Genomic DNA, 23827 nt, shown 5'->3' on the forward strand with positions numbered 1-23827 from the left:
GATCCTGCACCAAAACCAAAAGAAAAACCTGCAAGTCGCAAATGTGCCTTTTGTAGTAAGAAGCTCCCATCTGCCCACAAAAAGGCTCTATGTCAGTCGTGTACGGAAAAAATCATCCGTGAAGAGCAACCCTTCTTAATGGATGAAGTCAGAGGAGTGGTACGCCAGGAGATCCAATCGTCCTTGGCCACCTTTTCACAATCCTTTTCTGGGGGTCCCTCAGTATCCAGGAAGAGGAAGTACGCCCCAGAAGATACCTCAGAATCAGAGGCAGAAATTTCACCGCCTGGGAAATGGTTAGAGGAAGGTGAAGTCACTCCGGGCCATAATACTGATCAGGATGATAGGACATTTTTCTTCTCCTCGGGTGACCTTGAAGAACTTCTACTTGCTGTCAGAAACACAATGGGAGTAAAAGAGGAGAAAACGTCTCGCACGGTCCAGGATGAGATGTTTGGGAGATTAAGATCAAGGAAGAAAATGGTGTTCCCTATTCATAACAACATCTAGACTTAGAAGAGGAGAAAATGTCTCGCACGGTCCAGGATGAGATGTTTGGGGGATTGAGATTAAGGAAGAAAATGGTGTTCCCTATTCATGACAACATCCAGAATTTAATTCTGGATGAATGGGAATTTCCAGAAAAGAAGCTGAACATTCTATCTGACCTAAAGGATCGCTTTCCCTTAGATGAGGATGTCTCTAAATGCTGGACAGAGATACCTAAAGTCGACATCCAGGTGGCCAGAGTGGTGGAAGAAAACTACCTTAGCCTTTGAAGACTCTTCTCAGCTTAAGGATCCACTTGACCACAAGATGGATAGTCTACTTAGGAAGTCATGGGAGACGTCAGCTGCCGCCCTGAAGACGAACGTCGCTTCCACCTGTGTCACAAGAACCCTGTTCCGCTGGTTACATCAGTTAGAGCAGATCTGGGCAACGTGCGGCCCGCGGGCCACATCTGGCCCTCTGGCTGTTCCAGTCCGGCCCGCGGACCGAGACAGCCGAAGGGCTGATAGCAGTGGCCCACGAGCCGCACTGCACCGCACGCCGTCACCGCTCGCCGTCACTGCCCGCCTGCACACCGTCACCGCTGTCTCAATCCGTGGTCTCAATCCGCGGTGAATGCATTGGTGGAGGAGGGGCCGCCACTTCCCTCTTCCACCAATCAGCGTTAGAAACAGCTGACACAATGGCATCAGCCTGCACACTGCGGAGAGTCAGTGCATCAGAGACAGGAGCGTAGGGAAACGGGGAGTGAAGTAAGTATATGCTGGACACAGGGGGGGCTTTAATGCTGGACACAGGGACGGCTTTGCTTTGATGCTGGACACAGGGGGGCTTTAATGCTGGACACAAGAGATGCTTTAATGCTGGACACACGGGGGGCTCTCATGCTGGACACAGGGGGGCTCTCATGCTGTACATAGTGGGGCTCTCATGCTGGACATAGTGGGGGGCTCTCATGCTGGACACAGGGAGGGCTGTCATGCTGGACACAGGGGGGTCTCATGCTGGACACAGGGGGGGATCTCATGCTGGACACAGGGGGCTCTCATGCTGGACACAGGGGGGGCTCTCATGCTGGACACAGGGGGGGCTCTCATGCTGGACACAGGGGGGTCTCATGCTGGACACAGGGGGGTCTCATGCTGGACACAGGGGGGACTCTCATGCTGGACACAGGGAGGGCTGTCATGCTGGACACAGGGGGGGTCTCATGCTGGACACGGGGGGGCTCTCATGCTGGACGCAGGGGGGCTCTCATGCTGGACACAGGGGGGGCTCTCATGCTGGACACTAGGGAGGGCTGTCATGCTGGACACAGGGGGGCTCTCATGCTGGACATAGGGGGCTCTCATGCTGGACACTAGGGAGGGTTGTCATGCTGGACACAGAGGGGCTCTCATGCTGGACACAGGGGGGGCTCTCATGCTGGACACTAGGGAGGGCTGTCAGGCTGGACACAGGGGGGGCTCTCATGCTGGACATGGGGGGCTTTAATGCTAGACACTGGGGGGCTTTAATGCTGGACACTGGGGGGCTGTCATGCTGGACACTTGGAAGGGCTGTTATGCTGGACATGAGGAGGCTCTCGAGCTCTCATACTGGACATGGGGGGGTGGGTGGTGCACATGCTGGACATGGGAGGGCTGTGTGGGGCTCATGCTGGACATGGGGGGCTGTGTATGGCTCATGCTGGACACGGGAGGGCTGTGTGGGGCTCATGCTGGACATAGGGGGCTGTGTGGGGCTCATGGTGGACACAGGAGAGCTGTGTGGTGCTCATGCTGGACACGGGAGGACTCTGTGGGGCACATACTGGACATGGGAGGGCTGTGTGGGGCTCATGCTGGACATGGGAGGCTGTGTGGGGCTGATGCTAGACATGGGGGGCTGTGTATGGCTCATGCTGGACACCGGAGGGCTGTGTGGGGCTCATGCTGGACATGGGGGGGGCTGTGTGGGGCTCATGCTGGACATGGGGGGGCTGTGTGGAGCTCATGCTGGACTTGGGGGCTGTGTGGGGCTCATGCTGGACATGGGGGGCTGTGTGGGGCTCATGCTCATGTTAATATTAATATTGAGCAGAATTCATTTCAGCCTATTGGTTCGGCCCTCCCCAACAGTCACGGTCTCTCATGTGGCCCCTCGGGAAAATTAATTGCCCACCCCTGAGTTAGAGGATTGTATGCAGGGTGGCACCTCGAGAGAAGATCTTCTGGCCTCCCTGCCCCTATTACAAAAAGGCAGCAGGATTCCTGGCGGACGCCTCCGCTGAATCCGTCCGGATTGCAGCAAGAACTTTGGTTCTCTCCAATATCGCAAGAAGGGCACTGTGGTTAAAGATGTGGAGCGGTGACATCCTACCTAAAACCAAATTATGCTCCATACCCTTCAAGGGGAATACGTCTTTGATCCAGCACTGGATGATTTATTGGAGAAAGTATCCGATAAAAAGAAATCTCTCCCAGAACCAAAAACGCCCAAAATGAGGCCATTTAGTCCTCCTCAGACAAAAAATCCCTCATACAGAGGAAAGGGTAAATCTGGTCGCTGGAGCTACCCCAAAGGAGGAAGAGGTAGAAGAATTTTTCAATCCCAATGTTCTTATAGGCAATGACGCCAGACAGGTGGGAGGCAGAATCTCAGCATTCTTCAGGCAATGGCGGAGAATAACATCAAACCGCAAGATCCTAGACTGGGTCAGGTCAGGAAAAAAAATAGGATTTTCTTTCCCCCTCAGAGACTGGAAGTAACATCTCTCCCATCAGCAAAACTCCAGAAGGTTCTAACATCAGAACTTCAGCAGATGCTATCTTCAGCAGTAATTGTTCCCATGCCAGAAGTAGAACAGGGAAAGGGCCATTACTCAAGATTATTCCTGGTAAAAAAAAAAAATCGGATCCCATCGGGTTATCATCAACCTGAAGCGGCTAAACCAATACATTCTTTACCAAAGATTCAAAATGGAGTCAGTAAAAACGACGATCCCACTGATCAGAAAAAATGTTGTCATGACTACCGTAGACCTAAAAGACGCATATTACCATGTGCCCATTCACCCAGATTACCAGCGATATCTGAGGTTTGCGGTCTCACTAAATCAGACTGTAGGCCATTTCCAGTTCAGATTCCTTCCCTTTGGCATCTCCTCAGCGCCTTGGACCTTTACAAAAATGATGGCGGAAGTAGTCGGATACATCAGGGGAAAAAATATCTGCATCGTCCCTTACCTGTAGTATCGGCGTCTCTGCCCCCTGACAGGCAGAGATGCCGTCCCCCTTACCGCCGCGCTCCCGGCCCGGCGTCTTCCGGCTCTCCTGCTGCTGCTGCCGGCGTTCGCAGCTTCCTGAGCACTGTGCTTAGGGCGCGCGCGCTCCCTCCCTTTGAAAGGGGCCGCGCGCGCCGTCCTAAGGAGTCCCCGGCCAATGGCCGGAGGACCTCTCATATAAAAAGCACCTCCTTCAAAATGGAGATGCCCATGCAAGGTTGTAGCTTTGTGTCCTAAACTCTGCTTCAGCCCTCAGGTCCCGCTGTTAGCCTGACTACCAGTCCAGTCCGCCAGCCTGACTACCAGTCCAGTCCGCCAGCCTGACTACCAGTCCAGTTCGCCAGCCCGTCTACCAGTCCAGTCCGCCAGCCTGACTACCAGTCCAGTCCGCCAGCCTGACTACCAGTCCAGTCCGCCAACCTGTCTACCAGTCCACCAGCCTGACTACCAGTCCTGTCCGCCAGCCTGACTACCTGTCTCCGCCAGCCAAGTGTACTCTCCAGCCCGACAGTCTGCCTACGATCCAAACCCGCCAGTCTGTCTATGGGCCTGGCTTGCCTGCCTACCCGGAGAACGTACCAGTTACCTGCCGTGCCTATCAGTCAGCCTACCTGGAGGCTCCTACCAGTTACCTGCCGTGCCTACCCGGAGGCTCCTGCCAGTTACCCGTGGGAGTCACCTGCTCTCATACAAGGACAGGCCCAGAGTAGCACCTGGTCCCACCGCTCGGTCCTTCCCTGGTTCACGGAGTCGATTGAGCCGCCGTGCGACCTTGGTCAGTCCGAGTTGATACCTAGTTACGCCCCTCAGGTCCCTCCTTGCACCGCAGCACAGAGGTTCCACCACCCGGATCCGTAACATTACCTAGACGACTTCCTCATCACGGCTCCTTCTACTCCCGTCCTCAAAGAGCAACTTCAATCAGTCTTACAGACCCTGCGATCCTTGGGCTGGATCATAAATCGGGAAAAATCAGACCTTACCCCATCACCATAAAAGGTCTTCTTAGGAATCCTCTTAGATTCTCAAGAACAGAGGTCCTTGCTACCAACATCCAAACAATTAAATGTAAGATCAAGGATCCAGATACTAAAGAACCAAAAGACGGTATCCATAAGGTTCGCCATGTTGGTTCCAGGATCAATGACAGCATGCATTCAGGCGGTCCCCTGGGCCCAGGCTCACACAAGAATCCTTCAGAACTTTTTCCTCTCTCGCTGGGACAAATCTCCAGAGATGCTCAACTCAAAAATATCTCTTCCCCAGCATGTGAAAGTATCTCTCAACTGGTGGCTCAACCCGGGAAATTTGACCAAGGGTATTTCGTGGATTCAGCACCTAATCTCTTTTCTAACAACAGACGCCAGCAAAAGAGGTTGGGGAGCAGTCATATCCCGGAAGATCTTCCAGGGCATCTGGCCCAAAGAGATGGATGACCAATCCTCAAATATCAGAGAACTGAGAGCGGTAGAGGAGGCCCTGAAGGCAGCAGGTCCCATTCTCCAGGGAACTCACGTCATGATTTATTCCGACAACATGGCAACGGTGGTCCATCTTCGTCATCATGGCAGTACAAGGTTCTGAAGCCTACGAGAAGTCTCGGCAAGAATTTTCTTCTGGGCAGAACATCATCTCCTGTCTCTATCAGCCCTTCATCTGAGAGGAGCCGACAATATTCAGGCAGACTTCCTAAGCAGGACGCAAATAAATTTGGGAGAATGGAGCCTCAGTTCAAAGATGTTTCAGCTAATAACCAGGAAATGGGGTCACCCAGATGTAGACCTGTTTGCAAGTCGACAGAATACAAAGGTGAATCAATATTTCTCCATAGACCCCAGAGAGACCCATTCAAGGATAGATGCGTTCTCTCACCCATGGAAATTCGGGTTGGCCTATGCATTCCCTCCAATTCCATTGCTACCGAGGACCTTACAAAAAAAATCAGAATGGACAGGGTCAGGACCATTCTGATCGCCCCTCTGCGGCCAAAGAGAAGTTGGTTTGGGGCTCTTAACCTCCTAAACCCAGAGGGCCCTCTTATCCTGCCTCCGGACCGCGATCTACTCCATCAAGGTCCAATATTTCATCCAGCTCCCCACAGCCTATGCTTGGCAGCCTGGCTTCTGAGGCCTTAATACTGAAGGCCAAAGGTCTCTCGGATGTTGTAATAGACACCCTACAAAAAATCAGGAAGCAAGTCACTAATGCCATTTATTTAAAAATATGGAAGACCTTCTCCACATGGTATGGATCTACTCCCATCGATCCCTTTCATCTTGATATTGCTAGGATATTGGAATTTTTACTGGATGGTCTATCTAAAGGATTAAAACTCAGCACCCTGAAAGTCCAGGTCTCTGCTCTAAGCTCATTCTTTGACCAAAATCTGGCTGACCACGGTGGATAAAGAGGTTCATGACAGCAGCCTCTAGAATATGTCCAAGAAGACCCATCATGGTTCCAACCTGGGACCTGAATATCGTCCTAAAGGATCTAACTATCCAGCTCTTCGAACCTATGTCTCAAATTCAGATTGACAAATTATCTTGGAAGGAAGCTCTATTAGTAGCCATCAAAACAGCAAGAAGAGTCGGCGAGATCCAGCCCCTTAGGGATCCTTATCTGAGAATCCTGGATGACAGAATAATCCTCCGCCTAGACCCTTCTTTACTTCCAAAGGTATCTTCTCATTTTCACATGTTCCATGAGATAATTCTCCCATTGTTTTGTCAGAATCCAAAAGACAACAGAGAATCTGAATTCCATTCTCTTGATGTCCAAAGAATCATCCTTTACTACCTCCAACAGACGGAGCCTTGGAGAAAAGATCAGAACCTTTTTGTCCAGTACTGGGGACCAAACAAAGGGATGAAAGCCTCCACAAGTTCTCTAGCTAACTGGATCAAAAAAGCAATCGCAGAGGCATATAAATATCAAGACCTGCCTCCTCCAGTGTCGCTAAAAGCTCATTCCACCAGAGCCATGTCAGCCTCATGGGCCGAAAGGGTCAGCCCTTCCATCGAGCAGATCTGCAAAGCTGCCACCTGGTCCTCGGTCCATACCTTTTACCAAGCATCACAGATTAGTTTTGATGTCTGTAAAAGATTTAGCCTTTGGCAGAAAAGTTCTGCAGGCTATAGTCCCTCCCTAACAATATTCTTTGGCATTACTCCTGTTGCTGCTGTCGTGGAGGGGATTAGAGAAAATAGAATTAGACTTACCGGTAACTCGGTTTCTAAGACCCTCCACAACAGCACAGGTAATTTCCCCCCCATAAAACTTTATGTTCATTTAAAATTCCTTGGTGTTAATAAATAATTCTAGCATTCATACTGTGTAGTCCTTGGAAAACACTGAGGATGGAGGGAAGGGGAGGGCTATTTAACCTCTTGTGTTTCCTGTCCCTAATTAGGATGGGGAGGCAACCTCCTGTTGGTGTTGTCGTGGAGGGTCTTAGAAACCAAATTACCAGTAAGTCTAATTCTATTTTGGTACCTTTAGTGGGGGAGGAGCTTCGGGAGTTCCTGAGGAGGAACGGTTTGCTTCGTCGCTCTCGGTATGGCAGGGTGTTCTGAGTAATTTAAAGATCATGGGAGACAGGTATAAACGTATGGCTGACAGAAAACGCTTGCCAGGTCCGGACCTGAATGTGAATGACTTTGTGTGGTTGTCTACCAGGAATATAAAATTAAAAGTTCCTTCTTGGAAGCTGGGACCTAGGTTTATTGGTCCCTATAAAATAACTGCTGTCATTAACCCAGCAGAGTTTCGTCTTGAACTTCCTCAGACCCTTAAGGTCTACAACGTGTTCCACAGGTCCTTACTCAAGAAGTATGTGGAACCTCTTGAGCCCTCACCTCTGCCACCGCCCCCAGTAATGGTTGATGGTAATCTGGAGTTCCAGATTTCGAGGATTGTAGATTCTCGTTTCCAACGTCGTTCTCTACAATACTTGGTGCACTGGAAGGCTTATGGTCCAGAGGAGAGGATGTGGGTTTCAGCATCAGCGGTAAATGCTCCCAGGTTGATTCGTTCATTCCACACCTCTTATCCTGAGAAACCCGGTCCTGAGTGTCCGGAGGCCACTTGTAGAGGAGGGGGTACTGTCACTGATGTTTCAGAAGTGACAGACAGTGGCCCTGCAGTTGGTTGCAGGAGATCTCTACGTTTGGCATTACAGACAGCTTCTTAGAGGCTGTCTCTCTAGGACCCAGCGGCTACCTTCCTCTGGCTAATTAACACCCTGGCCTGGGTGTATAAATACCTGCTGACTGCAGGAGGGAGGTGCCGGCGAAACTCGCATTACCATTTGTTAAGCTCGGAGCAAGTGCATTACTTCATCCTCTCTGGAGCTATGAGGACGGGTGTTCATCTCTCTGAAGTCGACTAAATGCTAAGCTATTGTGGCACCCCTGAGGGTTCGACCGCCACAGGGATGCTGCACTTCTCTAATGGAGTGTGGTGTTCCTCCTCTGAGGTAAGAACAGGGTGATGGTCGGGACCCTTCCTTTACACCCAACACCACATTTCTCCACCAGAGGGGGCTAGAATGCACTAGGTTGTACACTCCTGGTTACAAGGAGACTGGGGAACCAAGAGTTAGGGGAACCAGTTAGTGGGTGAGGGTGGAGGACTCACAATTTAGTGACACTGTAAATTTCATATTTAATAAAAAGCCATCTTGGTTCTTGGTCCTTGTAGTTTAGTTCTTTGACGGTCCTGGTAGTTAACTTGGCTGGCTGTCATGTACTGTGATCTCCTACCCTGAAAGTGGATCCTGTGTGGACCTGTAGCGGATGGGGACACAGCCCTCGTACCGCGGCCTTGGGACGACGGGAAGGTTGCAGACGAAGAATGTCTCAACCTGGTCAAGGACCACGACCAAGAAGGCCCGGAGCTTAAGAGTGTAGCTCCACAGCAAATGAATCCCGGGGAGGATGCAGACGGAGCAGTATACGCCACCTGTCCTCACCACCTGATATATTCAGAGGGAGTCCCGCTGCAAGAGGGGTACCGGCCCCCGACACCCGACCTTGCTACTCTATGTCCTGGTCAGGAAAGCCTGGTAGGCCCTGAGGATCCCACCGGGTATCGGAAGGAGCGGAGCTGCCACCCGTGCCCTTGTTCTGAGAGGAGCTCAGAGGGAGACCCGGCCTATTCACACACACAGACAGGAGAGGATACGGTCTGTAGTTCAGGAACACTCTGGTGCGGGGTCCCGATTGAATGCTGGACTTGCTCGGAGGTTGTCGGATCCCCATCCCTGGTGACCGCAGGACTCCGCGGGGAGCAGGGAGTCGCCTTCCTACTGCTATCTCTAATGTGAGTAAAGCCTTGAAAGTTCACCCCTATGGCCTCCGGACTATTTATTCTGCGCTGCACCGCACGATGCGGCACCCGTTCTCCTCTACTACTACCCCCTCCATCCTGTCTCTCTGTCCTGAGGCCTTGCTCCGCCTGTGGGGAGTAGTAATAACGACGGCCGCAAGAACACCATGCCTCAGCGGACTGCAGCGGCGCTGGTGGCCTTCACCAGGTGCCACAGGTGGCGTAGTCGTATTCAGCCACTCAACCCGGATAAGCCCACACCATCCTTTTTAATGTGACGGCCCTGAGCACGGAGCGGGTCCGGGCCACGGCTGCACCCCATCTCTCCATCATAGGACCCAACTCCGAGTCCCCCATCTCCCAGGGTAAAGAAAAGGGCTTCCGAGTAGTGGCGTCACACTATCTTCCCTTGTTTGTTCCCCAATGTTGTCTTTAGTGGTCAGTGGGGATCGACTAGCGCTCATCCCCATCCCAGCCTTGGCCAAATGCCAGCGAAAGACAGGGCGAGGTTCGCGTGTGGCGATTGGTGAAGAGCCAATATAGGGACGTTAGTGAAGACAGGGTGATACTAGATCAGCCTAGGAGGTCTCCACTCCCCCCTTTCCTTAGAGTCTGGGCTCCCTTTCCCTCTTCCCTTTGTGTTGCACTGAGTCTTTCCCACACCTTGCGGTCATCTTTTGCATCGCATGCCTTACCGCCTTCCGGACATATGAAACACCACCTGGACTTGGGGGAGGAGCGGTTTCCCTGCTGCGGATCTCCCCTGCTAGGAGGTTCATCTGCCGTTGTTGCTGTTGGATCTGCTGCATGAGGAGTTTATTGGTCTATTGCTGTACTTGCTGGCTCTGCTGCTGCTGCTATCGTTGCTGGTGTAGAAGCTCCCAGTGCTGCTGCTGCATGTTCTGTTGGTTCTGAAAGTGCTGTTGATGTTGCTGTTTTTGGTTCTGGAGCAGGTGCTTGAGGAGCTCCTCCATGCTGCCTGACATCTCTGGCTGGCTGGTGGCCTTTACCCAGGACATTCACCGATCTCTGTGACAGGTACATGTGCTACTGGAATCTTGCTCGCACTCTCACATCAACTGTGGTAAGACGACTCACTTGGCTGCAGTCGGAATAGGTTAACAGCCTATATAATGAAGACTGTTGTTTGGCACATGGTCTGTGTTTGGAGGGAGAAGGCCTCCTGCGAGTTATCTCCAGACTGAGCTGTGTGCTGGTTGCTTACCAGCCTGTGTGACCACAGGTCCAGATTACCAGAGACTTTGCTTAAAGGACTGTTCTCTTTTGCTTTTGCCTGGACTAAAGGCTGTTTGTTTGCATTTTGCTTTTGACGGTTTATGAAGCCAATGAACTGCTATGGACATTTAAAGGAACATGCCTCCTGTTTGCCTCTCATCGCACCTGAGTGAGTACAATCCCTACAATATATATAAATTCATGACCTAAAAGAACACAGGGTGCTTCATCCATTTTGGACCCAATTGTTCAGTCAAACTATACTAAATGTGGTTACATTTGGAGGAATAGCGCTATAAATTGTGGGGTCTATTTCCTCACCTCTCACTACTATGTATTAAAAATTTGCCTTAAAAATGACGCTTTTATGAAAAAAAAATGAAAATTTATTTTTTCACACTCATTTTGAACTAAATCCTTTAATAAAATGTGGGCTCAAAAGACTCATTACTCCCATAAATGAATTCTTTAGGGGGTGCAGTTTAGAAAATGGGGTCAATTGTGGAGTTTCTGCTGTTTTGGCATGTCAAGAACTCTGTTTTCAGCCAAATTTGTGTTCAAAAATTCAAATAGTGCTCCTTCTGCTCCGAGCCCAGTGTTTTTTGACCACATGTGGTGAATCACCACACTCAGAAGAAAGTGGATAACAAACTGAGTGGTCCATTTTTTCATATTACCTCAAAAGTAAAAAAAATTGGGGCTAAAACAACATTTTTGTGAAAAAATTGAAATATTTCTATATGATGACCTAATGTGATTACATTGCGTGTAGTATCTGAGGGTTCAAAATCCTCACTAAACACCTGGATAAAATTGTGGAGGGTGCAGTTTCCAAAATGGGGTCAGTTGTGGGGAGTTTCCAGTGTTTAGGCACATCAGGGGCTCTCCAAAAGCGACTTGGCGTCCGCTACCGATTCCGGTAAACTTTGAGTTGCAAAAGTCAAATTCTGCTCCTTCCTTTCCAAGCCCTGCCAGGCGCCCAAGCAGTAGTTTTCCACCACATATGGGGAATCGGCGTATTAAGGAGAAATTGCACAACAAATTTTATTGTGCATTTTCTTTTTTTACCCAGCAAAAATGCAAAATTTGCGCCTAAAACAACATTTTTGTGGTAAAAATATGTTGTTTCTATTTTATCGCCTCAACATCATAAACTTCTGTGAATCACCTGGGGGGTTCAAGGTGCTCATCATATAGTGTCGGACTGGGGTGTCTGGGGCCCACAGGAGGAATTGATCCTCAGGGCCCACCTACAGCAATATATGGAGAAATGAAGCGAAAAATTTCCGCTTCATTTCTGCATGTCCTTGCCCGGAAAAACACGTGCGGAATTTGACTCGCGTTTTTGAAGCGTTTTGCACATGCGGAATTGCCTTGCGTTTTTCTAATGCATTGAAGATGGCAATTTCGCATGCGTAAACGCACAAATAATGGATATGCTGCGGAATTTTCCGCACATCAAAAATGCTGCAGAAAATTCCGCAGCATGGGCATTGAAATTGCGGATTTACATTGGGGACCATGGGAGAAGGCTTACCAAGCTTTTTACAAGCGTTTACGCTGCAAAAATTCCACAGCAAAAACGCTTGAAAATCGCATCGTTGGCACGGACCCTTATAGTGGAGCGTCGACTGTAAATCACAATTGGCTCCTGCACATATACTGTGCACATGCTATAACTGGGATGTACAGTTACGGTAGTTTGCATTAAAGGGGTTCTTTGGTTAAAACAAGTCATCACCGATCCATGGGATCCACAGGATCGGTGATCACTTATTGATCGTTTGGGTCCGAACATTGGAAAACACACCTATCAGAAGAATGGGGAAGTTTTATCCCTGACAGGGCACTTATCCCCATTTTAAAATGCAGGAGCAGGTAGGACGTTTGACCGCAGCCTCATTCATTCTCTTTGGGGCTTCCAGAAAAAAAACAAGAACAGCCACTGAAGGAATGAATGGATCAGTGGTCAAACCGCACATGAGCTCCAGTCTAATGGGGATAAAAGCTCCACATTCTACCAATCGGTACGGATCCCAGCATTCATACCCCCACTAATCAATAATTTATCACTTATCCTGTGGAGAGTTGATTACTTGTTTTCCCCGGAGAACCCCTCTAAGTGCATCTTGTTCCAAGTATTTAATCACTAATGGAAATAAAGAATCTTCTCCTAATTAATATCAGAGAGAACAAATGGCCGCCATACACAACACAATCCACTATACCAACACCAAGGGAGAAATACAAGGGAGAAATACTGTCACACCATGACTGGACTACATATTACCACCACATAGTGACCGAATAATACTACATACAAGGGAGAAATACCACCACACTATGACCAGACCACATATTACCACCACATAGTGACTGAATAATACCACATACAAGGGAGAAATACCACCACACCATGACCAGACCACATATTACCACCACATAGTGACTGAATAATACCACATACCAGGGAGAAATACCACCACATCGTGACCAGACCAGATATTAACTGCATATAGCGTCCAAATAATTCCCCATCATTTCTCTCCCCCAACTCCATCATTGCTCTCCCCATCCCCATCATTTCTCTCTCTCACCTTCTCCAACATTGTCATATCTCCCTCATCTTCTCCATCATTGTCATATCTCCTCCATCAATGTCATATCTCCTCCATCATTGTCATATCTCCTCCATCATTGCCATACCTCCCCCACCTCCTCCATCATCATTGCCATATCTCCCCCACCTCCTCCATCATCATTGCCATATCTCCCCCACCACCTCCTCCATCATCATTGCCATATCTCCCCCCACCGCCTCCATCATCATTGCCATATCTCCCCCACCTGCTCCATCATCATTGCCATATCTCCCCCACCTCCTCCACCAGTGCCATGTCATATCTCCCCCACCTCCTCATCACCATGCCATGCATATCTACCCCCACCTCCTCAATCACCATGCCTGCATATCTCCCCCCCTCCTCCATCACCATTGCCCTGCATATCTCCCCCCACCTCCTCCATCATCATTGCCATATCTCCCCCCATCTCCCTCATTGCCATGCCATATCTCCGCCCACCTCCTCCATCACCATTGCTTTCCCTCATCTCTCCCCACCTCCTCATCACCATTGCTCTCCCTCATCTCCCCCCACCATCATCATTGCTCTCCCTCATTTCCCCCCACCTCCTCCATCACCATTGCTCTCCCCCATCTCCCCCACCTCCTCCATCCCCCCACCTCCTCCATCACCCTCACTCATCTCTCCCCACCTCCTCCATCACCATTGCTCTCCCTCATCTCCCCCACCTCCTCCATCACCATTGCTCTCCCTCTTCTCCCCGCCGCCTCGTCCATCACCATTGCTCTCCCTCATCTCCCCCCACCTCCTCCATCACCATTGCTCTCCCTGATCTCCCCCCACCATTGCTCTCCCTCATCTCCCCCCACCATTGCTCTCCTTCATCTCCCCCACCTCCTCCATCACCATTGCTCTCCCTCATCTCCCCCCACCTCCTCCATCACCATTGCTCTCCCTCTTCTCCCCCACCTCCTCCATAACCATTGCTCTCCCTCTTTCCCCCCACCTCCTCCATCACCATTGCTCTCCCTCTTCTCCCCCCACCTCCTCCATCACCATTGCTCTCCCTCTTCTCCCCCACCTCTTCCATCACCATTGCTCTCCCTCATCTCGACCCACCTCCTCCATCACCATTGCTCTCCCTCGTCTCCTCCCACCATCACCATTGCTCTCCCTCATTTCCCCCCACCTCCTCCATCACCATTGCTCTCCCTGATCTCCCCCCACCATTGCTCTCCCTCATCTCCCCCCACCATTGCTCTCCTTCATCTCCCCCACCTCCTCCATCACCATTGCTCTCCCTCATCTCCCCCCACCTCCTCCATCACCATTGCTCTCCCTCTTCTCCCCCACCTCCTCCATAACCATTGCTCTCCCTCTTTCCCCCCACCTCCTCCATCACCATTGCTCTCCCTCTTCTCCCCCCACCTCCTCCATCACCATTGCTCTCCCTCTTCTCCCCCACCTCTTCCATCACCATTGCTCTCCCTCATCTCGACCCACCTCCTCCATCACCATTGCTCTCCCTCGTCTCCTCCCACCATCACCATTGCTCTCCCTCATTTCCCCCCACCTCCTCCATCACCATTGCTCTCCCTCGTCTCCTCCCACCATCACCATTGCTCTCCCTCATTTCCCCCCACCTCCTCCATCACCATTGCTCTTCCTCATTTCCCCCACCTCCTCCATCACCATTGCTCTCCCTCATCTCCTCCCACCTCCTCCATCACCATTTCTCTCCCTCATCTCCCCCACCTCCTCCATCACCATTGCTCTCCCTCATCTCCCCCCACCTCCTCCATCACCCTCCCTCATCTCCCCCCACCTTCTCCATCACCATTGCTCTCCCTCATCTCCCCCCCACCATTGCTCTCCCTCATCTCCCCCCACCATTGCTCTCCCTCATCTCCCCCACCTCCCCCATCACCATTGCTCTCCCTCATCTCCCCCCACCTCCTCCATCACCATTGCTCTCCCTCCTCTCCCCCCACCTCCTCCATCACCATTGCTCTCCCTCTTCTCCCCGCCACCTCTTCCATCACCATTGCTCTCCCTCATCTCCCCCACCTTCTCCATCACCATTGCTCTCCCTCATCTCCCCCCACCATTGCTCTCCCTCATCTCCCCCCACCATTGCTCTCCCTCATCTCCCCCCACCTCTTCCATCACCATTGCTCTCCCTCATCTCTCCCCACCTCCTCCATCACCATTGCTCTCCCTCATATCCCCCCACCTCCTCCATCACCATTTCTCTCCCTCTTCTCCCCCCACCTCCTCCATCACCATTGCTTTCCCTCATCTCCCCCCACCTCCTCCATCACCATTGCTCTCCCTCATCTCCCCCCACCATTGCTCTCCCTCATCTCCCCCCACCATTGCTCTCCCTCATCTCCCCCCACCTCTTCCATCACCATTGCTCTCCCTCATCTCCCCCCACCTCCTCCATCACCATTTATCTCCCTCTTCTCCCCCCACCTCCTCCATCACCATTGCTTTCCCTCATCTCCCCCACCTCCTCCATCACCATTGCTCTCTCTCATCTCCCCCCACCATTGCTCTCCCTCATCTCCCCCACCTCCTCCATCACCATTGCTCTCCCTCATATCCCCCCACCTCCTCCATCACCATTTCTCTCCCTCTTCTCCCCCCACCTCCTCCATCACCATTGCTCTCCCTCATCTCCCCCACCTCCTCCATCACCATTGCTCTCCCTCATCTCCCCCCACCTCCTCCATCACCATTGCTCTCCCCCATAACCCCCCACCTCCTCCATCACCATTGCTCTCGCTCTTTTCCCCCACCTCCTCCATCACCATTGCTCTCCCTCATCTCCCCCCACCTCCTCCATCACCATTGCTCTCCCTCATCTCCCCCCACCTCCTCCATCACCATTGCTCTCCCTCATCTCCCCCCACCACCTCCATCACCATTGCTCTCCCTCATCTCCCCCCATCACCATTGCTGTCCCCATTTCCCCCCATCTCCAGTCTAGTGTATTAGTTTAATGGCAGCGGAGTGGAGGGATCCGTCCTCTGCTTCCTGCCCGGCGCTTTCTCCCTGACACAGGCTCGCGCTGCATGATGACATCATCAAGCAGCGCAAGCCTGTGTCAGGGAGGAAGTGCCGGGCAGGAAGCAGAGGACGGATGCCGCTCCACTGCCATTCTTCTCCTGTCTTCAGCGGAGCTGGAGGGATCGCTCCCTGCCCGCCGCACAGGATGAGGACAATCTGGCCATGGGGGTCCAAGAAGCAGGTCAGATTGCCCTCATCAGCCGCACTGCAAGGGTCCTCCTGACCCTCCGGGCCCTTGCAGTGCAGAGCACCGGTGGCCATGTTAACCAGGGGCCCTCGTGCGTCCTGTTCGGGGGCCCGCTGAGGACTCGGGCCCACCGGAGAATTCTCCGGTATCCCGGTGCCCCAGTCCGACCCTGTCATCACATATCTAGATAAATTTCTTTAGGTGTCTAGTTTCCAAAATGGGGTCACTTGTGGGGGGTTTCTACTGTTTAGGCATATCAAGGCCTCTCAAAACCTCAAAAAGTGACATGGCGTCAGCTACCATTTCAAGACAATTTTGCGTTCCAAAATTCGAATGGTAATTCTTCCCTTCTGAGCAATTTCCCTTTCCTTTCTGGTCAATTTTCTCTTTTGAAAATGCAAAATTTAGGTCTAAAGCAAAATTTTTGTGGTAAAAATATGATTTTTTATTTTCTCGGCTCAACGTCATAAACTTCTGTGAAACACCTAAGGGTTCAAGATGCTCATCACATATCTAGAATAATTCCTTGAGGTGTCTAGTTTGCAAAATGAGGTCACTTATGGGGGGCTTTCCACTGTTTAGGCACATCAGGGCTCTCCAAACGTAACATTGTGTCCGCTACCAGAACCAGCTAATTTTGCGCTGCAAAAGTCGAATGGTGCTCCTTCCCTTCCGAGCCCTGACGTGCAGCCAAACAGTAGTTTTCCACCACATATGGGGTATCGGCATATTCAGTTGAAATTGCACAACAAATTTCTGTTCCATTTTCTTATGTTACCCTTGTGCATATGAATTTTTTTGGCTAAAGTAACATTTTTGTGGGAAAAAGTAAAATGTTCATTTTATCCATTCACATGCCTTTAGTTCCTGTGAAGCACCTGAAGGGTTAATAAACTTCTTGAATGTGGTTTTGAGCACTTTGAGGGGTGCAGCTTTTAGAATGGTGTCGCTTTTGAGTATTTTATGTCACATAGGCCTCTCAAAGTCACTTGAAATGTGATGTGGTCTCAAAAAAATGGATTTGTAAATTTTGTTGGAAAAATTAGAAATTGATGATCAACTTTTAACCCTTCTAACTTCCTAACCAAAAAGAAAATGATGTTTAAAAAATTATGCAGATGTAAAGTAGACATATGGGAAATGTTATTTATTAAACTATTTTGTGTGATATCTCTCTGGTTTAAGGGCATAAAAATTCAAAGTTTGAAAATTGTTACATTTTCCGCCAAATTTTCGATATTTTCATAAATAAAGGCAAATCATAACGACCAAACTTTACAACTATCATAAAGTACAATATGTCACTGAGAAACAGTCTCAGAATCAGTGGGATCCGAGAAGCGTTCCAGAGTTATTACTTCATAAAGTGACATTGGTCAGATTTCAAAAATTAGACTTGGTCATTAATGTACAAAGTGGCCTGGTCCTTAATGGGTTAAGGTTGGATTTTATACACCTGTGGCAATGGTAATGAATAAACTGAATTTAGTAAGTTAATACTTTTATCAATATAGTGTATGTATGTATATATCTATCTCTTTATTCCCCTCTGTCACGACTCTGTTTTCAGATATTCCAAGGCCAGGGGCTCCTTCCCTGTCCATAACGCTAGGGGCGCCCTAGCTATCCATGCTCCCCGGATTACTTCTAATGGTAAAGACGCTGGGGCCACATACTTTGCTTAGCTCCTCAATCAGCTCTTAATCTGTTCCCTTCCCCCTCCAAAGTAAGTGGGGAGCAGTAGTGTATAAAAAGTGCACGAACCAGACTAACAAGGGAAGATGTACAGGTAGGGCTGTATTTGGCACTAAACATCGGGCAGGTTGCAAGGGGCGGCACCCCACACCCCCAATCCTGGTATACATGGCCCCCTCATCCCCTAATCCTGGTATGTATGGAACCCCTTACCCCCCGACTTTTTATGAAACGACTACAAATAAATCGTGGACACGGGGAGCTGATTGACCCCGGAAGAACTAGTGCCGGCACTTCCGGGGTCAGAAGTGCCAACCAGTTCCCTGCTCTGAGGTGCTGCAGCGTCCAAATGCTGCTGACGTACCTGCAGCATGATGAATTAATTTTACCACACTGCAGACTTCACAGCAGGGCGCCGAAGAGGACAACCGACACTGGAGCCCGGGAGGAGGACAGGAGCCCGGAAAAAGACAGTAGCCAAAAGGAAGACAGCCATCGGAGCCAGGGGAAGGACAGACACAGGAGCAGGTAAGCGCTGGGGGATACGTGGTGCTTTTAATGTACACTGGGGTTTAGGGGGGATGACTGTAGACTGGTGGTTAGGGGAGCTATCGCTGTAGGCTAGGGTTTAGTGGGGCTATTTCTGTAGACTGGGGGTTAGGAGGATCACTGAAAGCTGGTGATTGGGGGGTTATCACTGTAGACTGGGGTTTAGGGGGCTATTACTGTAGACTTGGGATTAGGGGGGCTATTACTGTAGACTGGGTGTTAGGGGGGCTATTACTGTAGACTGGTGGTTAGGGGGGCTTTTACTGTAGACTGGGGGTTAGGGGGCTACTACTGTAGAATGAGGTTTAGGGGGCTTTTACTGTAGACTGGGGTTTAGGGGGCTATATTCGTAGACTGTGGGTTAGGGGGCTATTACTGTAGACTGGGGGTTAGGGGACCTATTACTGTAGACTGGAGGTTAGGGGGGCTTTTACTGTAGACTGGGGGTTAGGTGGTGCTTTTACTGTAGACTGGGCGTTGGGGGGTCTATTACCATAGACTGGGGGTTAGATAGTGGTTTTATTGTGGATCGGGGGATAGGGGGGCTATCATTGTAGGCTGGAGGTTAGGGGGGCTATCACTGTAAGCTGGGTGTTAGGGGGCTATTACTGTAGACTGGGGTTTAGGGGCTATTACTGTAGGCTGGGATTTAGGGGGGCTTTTACTGTAGACTGGGTTAGCGGGGCTATTACTGTAGACTGGGAGTTAGGGGGGCTATCACTGTAGACTGGGGTTAGGGGGTATTTTTGTAGACTTGGGGTTAGGGGGGCTATTACAATAGACTGGGGTTTAGCGGGGCTATAACTGTAGACCGGGGGTTAAGGGGGTTATTACTGTAGACCGTGGTTAGGGGGACTATTACTATAGACTATGGATTAGGGGGGCTATTACTGTAGACTGGGGGTTAAGGGGGTTATTACTGTAGACTGGGGTTAGGTGGGCTATAATTATAGACGGGGTTTAGGGGGCTATAACTGTAAACTCAAGGTTAGGGTAGTTTACAGAGTGAGGGGAGAGTGAAGGGTTGCAGTATGGAGAGGGGGCAGTGTGGGGGTCTCATTGTGGAGAGGTGGCAGCATGAAGAGTCTCATTATAGAGAAAGGGCAGCATGGGTAGATCAGTATGGAGAAAAGGCAGCATGGGGGGTCAGTTCAGAGAGGGGCAGTGTGAGGGCACAGTATGGAGAGGGGCTGCTTGGATGGCTCAGTATGGAGTAGTGACAGCATGAGTGGGACATTGTGAAGAGGGGGCAGCATGATCCCGTGTAGAGATCATAGATCATAATTGAGGAAGGTGTGGTGGGTGGGTATAATTTATAAGGGTGGACAGTGTGGCTTTTAGTTTGAGGGGGCAGTGTGACAGTCATAGGATACAAGAGAGGACAGTGTGATGGTCATCTATAATATAACCTGAGATGCTTACCTCTGTCTGAAGCCTTTACAGACTGCGCAAGCGCGACACATCTGCGCAGTCTGGCTCCAGACAGAAGAACGCACGGAGCCGCTAAAGGTAAGAGGATTGTGTATGGTGCCAGAGATCGCGGTATGCATAGACACTGAACGCATACTGCGATCTCTGGCGCCATACTTACATACTTACCTGACCGGGAGGAGCGTTGCCGCGGCACCTCTCTTCTCGCCGGAGACCGGGACAGGAGTGAGGCATCGGAATCAGCCGATGCGCATAGCGCTCTCCGGCGACATTTTACGGAAGACAGATTTGTAGTGTGTTTTCAGCAAAATGGCACCGGACAGCGCGGTATGGGCACGCGCGTACTCCGGAGCCGCATTCCTCCCCTGGCCTCCAGCAGAACGGGATGCAGCGCTGTAGCATAGGGTAGAAAGGTGAGTATAAGTGTTTATTTTTTTGAATGTGTGCAGCGTGATAGGGATGAGGCGTGCCATACATACCAGGATTGGGGGGTGAGGGGACCATGCATACTAGGATTGGGGGGTGAGGGGTTCCATATATACCAGGATTAGGGGATGAGGGGGCCATGTATACCAGGATTGGGTGGTGAGGGGTGCCATGCATATCAGGATTGGGGGTGAGGGGTACCATACATACCAGGATTGGGGGGTGAGGGGTGCCATACATACCAGGATAGGGATGAGGGAGTACCATGCATACCAGGATTGTGGGATGAGGGGTACCATACATACCAGGATTGGGGGGTGAGTGGTGCCATGCATATCAGTATTGGGGATGAGGGATACCATACATACCAGGATTGGGGGGTGAAGGGTGCCATGCATACCAGGATTGAAGGGTGAGGGGGTACCATACATACCAGGATAGGGATGAGGGGGTACCATGCATACCAGGATAGGGATGAGGGGGTACCATGCATACCAGGATTGGGGGGTGAAGGGGCCATGCATACCAGGATAGGGATGAGGGGGTACCATACATACCAGGATTGGTGGGTGAGGGGACCATGCATACCAGGATAGGGATGAGGAGGTACCATGCATACCAGGATAGGGATGAGGAGGTACAATGCATACCAGGATTGGGGGTGAGGGGTGCCATACATACCAGGATTGGAGGGTGAGGGGTGCCATGCATACCAGCATTGCGGATGAGGAGTACCATACATACCAGGATTGGGGGGTGAGGAGTGCCATGCATACCACGATTGGGATGAGGGGGTACCATGCATACCAGGATTGGGGGTTGAAGGGGCCATGCATACCAGGATTGGGGGGTGCTTGGACCATGCATACCAGGATAGGGATGAGGAGGTACCATGCATACCAGGATAGGGATGAGGAGGTACCATGCATATCAGGATTGGGAGGGTGAGGGGACCATGCATACCAGGATTGGGGGGTCAGGGGTACCATGCATACCAGGATGAGGGATTGGATGCCATGCATACCAAGATTGGGGGATGAGGAGGCCATACATACCAGGATTGGTGGATGAGGGGTGCCTTACATACCAGAATTGGGATGAGGGGTGCCATGTATACCAGGATGAGGGATGGGGTGCCATGCATACCAGGATTGGTGGATGAGGGTTGCCATGCATACCAGGATTGGGGATGAGGGGTGCCATGCATACCAGGATTGGTGATGAGGGGTGCCATGCATACCAGGATTGTGGATGAGAGTTGCCATGCATACCAGGATAGGGATGAGGGATGGGGTGCCATGCATACCAGGATTGGGGATGAGGAGTGCCATGCATACTAAGATTGGGGATGAGGGGTGCCATGCATACCAGGATAGGGATGAGGGGTACCATGCATACCAGGATAGGGATGTGGGGGGGCCATGCATACCACGATTTGGATGAGGGGCCATGCATACCAGGATAGGGATGAGGGGTACCATGTATACCAGGATAGGGATGAGGGGTACCATGCATACCAGAATGAGGGATGGGGTGCCATGCAGACCAGGATAGGGATGAGGGATACTATGCATACCAGGATGAGGGGTACCATACATACCAGGATAGGGATGAGGGCTGGGATACCATGCATACCAGGATAGGGATGAGGAGTGCCATGCATAGCAGGATGGGGGTGAGGGGCCCATGCATACCAGGATAAGGCTGAGGGGACCATGCATACCAGGATTGGGTATGAGGGAGCCATGCATACTATGATGAGGGGTGCCATGCATACCAGCATTGCGGATGAGGGGTACCATACATACCAGGATTGGGGGTGAGGGGTGCCATGCATACCAGGATTGGGATGAGGGGGTACCATGCATACCAGGATTGGGGGGTGAAGGGGCCATGCATACCAGGATAGGAGGGTGAGGGGACCATACATACCAGGATAGGGATGAGGAGGTACCATTCATACCAGGATAGGGATGAGGAGGTACCATGCATACCAGGATTGGGAGGTGAGGGGACCATGCATACTAGGATTGGGGAGTGAGGGGTGCCATGCATACCAGGATTGTGGGGTGAAGGGTGCCATACATACCAGGATAGGGATGAGGGCTGGGATACCATGCATACCAGGATAGGGATGAGGAGTGCCATGCATAGCAGGATGGGGGTGAGGGGCCCATGCATACCAGGATAAGGCTGAGGGGACCATGCATACCAGGATTGGGTATGAGGGAGCCATGCATACTATGATGAGGGGTGCCATGCATACCAGCATTGCGGATGAGGGGTACCATACATACCAGGATTGGGGGGTGAGGGGTGCCATGCATACCAGGATTGGGATGAGGGGGTACCATGCATACCAGGATTGGGGGGTGAAGGGGCCATGCATATCAGGATAGGAGGGTGAGGGGACCATACATACCAGGATAGGGATGAGGAGGTACCATTCATACCAGGATAGGGATGAGGAGGTACCATGCATACCAGGATTGGGAGGTGAGGGGACCATGCATACCAGGATTGGGGAGTGAGGGGTGCCATGCATACCAGGATTGTGGGGTGAAGGGTGCCATACATACCAGGATAGGGATGAGGGGGTAACATCCATACCAGGATTGGGGGGTGAGGGGACCATGCATACCAGGATAGGGATGAGGGGTACCATGCATACCAGGATTGGGGGGTGAGAGGACCATGCATACCAGGATTGGGAGGTGAGGGGGGGACCATGCATACCAGGATTGAGGGGTGAGGGGGGACCATGGATACCAGGATTGGGGGGTGAGGGGACCATGCATACCAGAATTGGGGGGTGATGGGTGCCATTCATGCCAGAATAGGGATTAGGGGTACCATGCATACCAGGATGAAGGATGGTGTGCCATGCATACCAGGATGAGGGGTACCAAGCATACCAGAATAGGGATGAGGGGTACCATGCATACCAGAATAGGAATGCGGGGTACCATACATACCAGGATAAGGGATGGGGTGCCATGCATACCAGGATTGGGGGATGAGGAGTGCCATGCATACCAGGATAGGGATGAGAGGGCCATACATATCAGGATTGGGGATGAGGGAGCCATGCATACCAGGATGAGGGATTGGGTGCCATGCATACCAGGATTGGGGGATGATGAGGCCATACATACCAGGATTGGTGGATGAGGGTGCCTTACATACCAGAATTGGGATGAGGGGTGCCATGTATACCAGGATGAGGGATGGGGTGTCATGCATACCAGGATGAGGGATGGGGTGCCATGCATACAAGGATGAGGGGTACCATGCATACCAGAATAGGGATTAGAGGTACCATGCATACCAGGATAGGAATGCGGGGTACCATGCATACCAGGATGAGGGATGGGGTGCCATGCATACCAGAATTGGGGATGAGGAAGCCATGCATACCATGGTGAGAGATTGGGTGCCATGCATACCAGGATTGGCGGATGAGGAAGCCATGCATACCATGATGAAGGATTGGGTACCTTACATACCAGGATTGGGGGATGAGGGGTGCCATACATACCAGGA

This window comes from Phyllobates terribilis, unplaced genomic scaffold (genome assembly GCF_046119375.1).
Source record: "Phyllobates terribilis strain yellow unplaced genomic scaffold, ASM4611937v1 Scaffold_1__5_contigs__length_1240528914, whole genome shotgun sequence".
NCBI classification, from domain to species: Eukaryota; Metazoa; Chordata; class Amphibia; order Anura; family Dendrobatidae; genus Phyllobates; species Phyllobates terribilis.